General features: G+C 36.4%; 1 long non-coding RNA gene across 1 annotated transcript; it reads right to left on the minus strand.

The window, feature by feature from the left end:
* Positions 1-1,257: 1,257 nt before the first annotated feature.
* Positions 1,258-4,072, minus strand: LOC114258435 (uncharacterized). Its single transcript, XR_003627971.2, has 4 exons — positions 3,799-4,072; positions 3,192-3,334; positions 2,334-3,109; positions 1,258-2,228 (listed from the first exon to the last, which is right to left on the minus strand). It is a non-coding gene; the product is annotated as an uncharacterized LOC114258435 (long non-coding RNA).
* Positions 4,073-6,078: the final 2,006 nt, after the last annotated feature.

The raw sequence follows: 6,078 nt of genomic DNA on the forward strand, positions 1-6,078 counted from the left end.
CAAACCATCTGCAAAGCTTGCAAATTCACTCCCCCCACGACTCGTTATGCCAATCTGTATTTACAAAGCGATGATTTGCGGGCACAAAGACAATTTGTGATTAGTATGATAAACACAACTGCGAAAAATTAAACTATAAGACTCTTTGGGATAATGCTCACTTGCACCCAACACTCGGGGCACAATAGCAGCACCCTTGGCAAAAAGAGGAGATGAAAATTCCTAACCCCCTGAAACTATAACTACATCTTCCGTTTCTACGACATAGGTTCTAGGAATTAGCCAAACAAGCGACCTATCCCAATCTCGGTGTTTGAATACAAGAAAAAATGCTCCCAAAGGAGATTGATAGAGGTTGTAACAATATTGTAGCTCCTTTAAGCCTAAATCTAGGTTTAGCATGTTGTTTAAGGAAAGCATCTCATTCACAATTTTGAAAAAAATCGTATTAAGAATAAACAGAGGAACTTCATAGTGCGATAAGATCTCGCGAAGACTAGGATGAAGAAGAAACCTAACCCCACCGTCTACTACAACCGAAACTAACCAAGGAACCCTATCGTCACTAGGAAACAAGAAGTTATCATCTAAGCGAGGAGGTTCTATATTCACACTATTAGGAATATCACAAGTTGTTTGAAAGTGAGCTATACCCTCTAGGCTACTAAGCAAATAGGCATGTTTCCGCATCTATACATGAATCTAAAAAAAAAAAACTTATGATAGATAGAAAAAGTTACCCAAGGGAGGCATTTTGAATGATGGCACAAGAACATGTGTCAGCACCAAACGTTGTTCAGGTCGAAAATGCTGTCAAAGCAAATATCCCAAATATCAATGCAAATGATTTGTATCTCTATATATGTAAAAGAAAGAGAAACGACACACCCTTCCGACGCACATGTCTCTTCCTTTGAATAACGTGCCCTTGCTTTTAAAGTCAAGTACTGATGAACTCTTCAAATCACTGACATGTGCCCAAGTGACGTAACCGCATAAAAAACTAGAGACCCCAAAACCCTAAAAAAACCTATCCTAGGGATAATACATCGGCCAAAAATGATGTTGATCTCTTACTTAGGAGCAAGGAATGGACCTATGAGGCTTCTCCTAAGAAAACCTATCCCAGGGATAGTACATCGGCCAAAAACGATGTTGATCTCTTGCTTAGGAGCAAGGAATGAACTTATGAGGGTCGCCTAAGAAAAACCTATTCTAGGGATAATATATCGGACAAACAACGATGTCAATCTCTTTCTTAGGAGTAAGGAACAAACTTATGAGGGTTCTCCTAAGAAAACCTATCCCAGTGATAGCACATCAGCCAAAAACAATGTCGATCTCTTACTTAGGAGCAAGGAAGAGACCCATGAGGGTTCTCCTAAGAAAACCTATCCTAGGGATAGTACATCGGCCAAAAAAATAATGACAATCTGTTGCTTGGAAGCAAGGAATAGGCCTCTGATAATTCTACTAAAAATTCCAGAAATATTCCAAATCAGCAATACCTAAAAATAGGGATACCGCTTAAATAGATAATCAAGAATGGTGCTAACAAAGACGTAATTTCAAACTACATTCATACAATCAAAAATCGTTCATAAAACAAACTAAAAAGTTAATCCACAAAATCTTAAGAAAAAAAAAAAAAAAAACTCGAACAAGTATAAAAAAAAATATAATAACAATAATAAAAAGCAGAAAACTTGACGAACTCTTTATGACTCTTCATTACTTTGCCCCAGCCCCTTCGGCAATCTCTCTACTTGGCTTTTCCAAAGCATCTAGACGCAGATAAGGGATGTTCTTCCTCAGTTCAGACTCCACTGGAACATTAGTAGCTTGAAGTGTAGACGTACATCTGTCTTCAAACAGCATATTTTCTAATTTGGCGAAGTGCTAGTCGTAAATGGCAGTAGCTTCATTGCATCCCTCATCCTTGGTAGCCTTGACCACATCTGAAAGACTTGCCTTTGAGGCAAAAATGGCAGTAGAGAGTTGCTTCTTCTCTTCCTTCAAACCACTGATCTCCTACGCCAAAAACTTTAGCACAAAGTCCATCGTCTGAAGCTTTTTCTCAGCCTCCGCCACCATAACCTCCGAAGCAGCCAATCGAAGTTCCAACTCCTTCACCCTCTCATTTTGCCTGTCACTTAAGGTCTTTAGCTTGTCAATAACCCTGTTTATTTTTTCATGGCGAACCATGGCCTCATAAGAAGAGAACAGACCTTATAGAACAAAAAGAAAAGTGTAAGGCTGATGTGAATTTAAAAAAAAATAAAATAAATTAAAAAAAAAACACACCTCACAGCAAAGTGATGATAAACACTTACCACTAAAGAAAAGTGCAAGGCCTGCGAGAAGATAGCTACATCTGACTATTCAGCCAACTGAGCGGCATCCGTAAGGAGAATGGAGTTTCGGGTAATTGCAGAGGCCACTTCAGCATTGCCCATAGTTGTATCGACATTGGTCATCTGTCGATCCTTTAGGGCAGGCATAAAGATGATAAGGGAGCCAACAGCTGCTGTCTCTAAGGCAAAAACTGGAGACGAAGCAGCAACAGGAAAAGAAGAATCTGATCAGATCTTCTTCCGGACCTATATTTGTTGGTTGGTGGGATGCTCACTTGATCTCTATACCAAAGGTTGGGAAGAAGTGCACTCAGTAGCATCCACGACAAGGGAGGGAGGGTAATCATCTACCACCATGATCGGCCATCGTTGGGACCGATCAGAGGCATCAGAAGTAACCTGGAAAGTTGGGGCTGACTCACCATCTCTTTGACGCTTTCTAGCAGCAGCAATCTCTAAGAAATTCTTTACGGGCGTGATGTCTGAAATCGTTGCCTCCAAACTAGATGATTCTTCTTGAGGTTCTTCTTCTTTAGGTGCTACTTCCTCGATATTCTCCTGAAGATGATGAAGGATGTAAAAATCAAAGCAACCGTCGGCACCAAGGTCTATACCATCTGTTACGATCACGGTACCATAGTAGGGGACGTAGGAAAGGAGCACGTGAGCCGCTCGACCTTGACCTTGTTGCACTAGTGGCTTTCTATACGACCATGCTTGTTACAAAAAAGAGAGGTTCACTTAGTCTTCCCACTCTGCAAAAACCGACGGGAAAGAATTAGCAGACAAAAATCATAAAAGACGATATCATAGGCAAGTAGAAAGACAGAGGATAACCTGTTCGGCCAGTGACCTTAGGAATAGGTTCGATCCAATCAACACCATGAAGGAATTCCCAGTTTCCCTCTACTATAACAAACATATCGTTGACACCTTTGCCAAAATCAGGAAGCATCTGAACATGTTGACGCTTCACCGATCTGGGCATGAAGTAAATTTCAACTTTCTTTGGTAATAAAGACGAAATTATAGCAATATCTAATCTCAAAAAGGCCTAGATTGAGCCCTAAGATATTATTCAAAGCAATTACGCCCATAACAATTCTAAAAAAAATTGGGCAAAAGCTGGGAATGAGGTACCCCATAAAAATGAAGCACCTCCCTAAGGAAAGGATGAAGGGGGATTTGAACTCCCCCATTGACTATGTTTATCAAAGGGAGAGGAATTCGTTCTTCTAATCCCTCTGTGGTGCTATTATCAGAAATAAGAAGGCGAACAATAACATCATCATGAATGTTATACAGAGTTCTAAACTCCATAATACTTTCCTCAGACTTAAACAAACATCTCAAACGATTCATGGTGAAAATGAAGGGAAAATAGCAGAAAAAGAAGCAAAAACAAATTCAAAATTGAAATAGGCAAATGAGAGGAAAAACATACAAGGATTACAAACTGGAACTTCAGGCGAAGGACAGAAAGGAACACATATAGGGTTCTAAGAAGACGATGAGCAAAGTGGCAAAGGGCAAGGGACAACCCCTCAATTAATGTGTCAAAAGCAAAATGACGCATTGAAAAAAGAAATGACGGGCATCATCATTAAATTTAAAACCATGGAAAGGACGTATGTCACTGGCAGAGGCGACGACCCAGATTCCAATTAGGCCGGCTACGACGTCTTCGACAATCCACCTTGAAAGATCGCCGAAAAGGAGCAATTGTGAAGGGGTAAAAAAATTGACCCAAAGCCTAAAGGTAAAAATATTGGCCTAAAGCCCAAGCCCAGACAAGTAGCACAAATCAAGAGAAAAGCCCAAATCATCGATAAGTCTGTCAGACGAAGAGATAGTGTCACTTGACCAAAGCCCGAGTAAAATCACCTTCTAGAAGGAGATCTGCAGAATGCAAGGATGCCCTTAGATTCATTCATAATCAATGGTGAGGATCGCAATCATCAGAGATAGGAGCATAGGCCCAACCAACTCAAATGACACAACCATCCGATGAACCTAATCAGACAGATGAAGCAATCGGCAAGTTGGCCACTAATGCCTGACATAATCTAAGTCGCACACAGCAAGATGATCCAACAGCAAAGGATCAAAGTAACCTGGCCACTTGCCCGACCAAAGTCTGGTAGTAACCGGAGCCCTTAGATGAAGATGCCAATCTAACGACTAAGCCCAAGACAATAACACTATAAAGTAAGGAAAAGTGAAAGGGGTAGCAAAGAAGAAAATAAAATCTTTCTTCCTAACCAAACAAAATACTATATGGCCGATCATATTTCTAACTTGATCGTCGAAGGGTCCTCCTAACCATCTCTAGTCGGGAGTGATTACTACCGAGTTGGTTTCTCTTTGCAGAGTCAAGGAAGGAGTACCTCATCTTACTTTCCGTATGGAGAATCTTTCTACCTTCCACAAAACCAAACATGGCATTTGTCTCTCTTTGTTTTAATTGCTCTTTGACCAAAAATAATATCTGATTAAGATTGATAAGATATGAAATAAAAACAATGATAAAATCTAAATCTAAATCACACACACTCGAAGGATTACATACAATAGGTACTCTATGATGTAAAAGGTACTACAATACAATACAAAAGATGTTGCACGTTAATTGTAAATAGAGGAAATTTAAAATAAAATAAAATAAAAATAAAGTTTGACTCTTATATCAAATTAAATTTTTAATTTTTATCAATTTAAACACTAAATTTTTAATTTGTTTTAAATTTAAACCATTAGTCTATTTTTATCAAATAAAATGATCGAGAAAATGATATTTTAATTATTAAACTCAATGAAAAAGTATTTAAACATTTTATATATACCTACATTAAGTTTAATGATTAAAGTAATATTTTTTTTATCAGTTTTACTTAATAAAAACAAACAAATAATTTAGATTGAAAACAAATTAAAAAATTTTAATTTAAATTAATAAAATTTAGAATTTAGAATTATTTTATTCAAAGGTTAAAACTTATAAATATATAATATTATGATAAAAGGTTAAAACTTATAAATATATAGGGGGTGTTTGGGAAGCCAAGGTTTGGCTTTTTTGGGACTAAAATCTACAAAAACACAGAATAGGCTAAAATAGCCAGTAAGATAAAATGTCACATTAAATTTATAATCATTTTACTTTTTCTCTCACAAACATCACATCTAATTACAAAAAAATCCAACTCTCTTCCCAAACATAAATATTTTAGCTACTATTTTGATCATGGATTTGTAAAGAGAAAGGGAAATTGAGAAATTTTATTTTATATTTTATTCACATTTCCTTCATTTTTTTATTTTTTTTTAAATTTTTACTCAAATTTATAATCGAAATACAATCTAAGTATTTGACAAAGCAAGTAGTGGTTCCAAATTGTTTTTTTTTTTTTTAATTTGATTTATAAATTATGTGATAAATTGTGAAAAATAGAACTTTCTTATTTTACCCGTTCATTTCTCACCAAAAGTGATAAAATTTGATGAAAATAAACTAATTGATTATAAAATATTTGTAATACCGAGATTACTCCTTAAAATATAAAAATGAAAAAAAAAATGAGAAGCATTATTCACAATTTTATATTCACAAATTTTTCCATAATAATGGTTTTTTTTTTTAGCAGCAATTTTTCCATAATAATGTGATAATAGAGTTGGAGCATGTATCATTGAATGTATAACCAATTAAAAGTTAACACTTATC

This window comes from Camellia sinensis, chromosome 12, assembly GCF_055761805.1.
Source record: "Camellia sinensis isolate YWXY chromosome 12, ASM5576180v1, whole genome shotgun sequence".
NCBI lineage: Eukaryota > Viridiplantae > Streptophyta > Magnoliopsida > Ericales > Theaceae > Camellia > Camellia sinensis.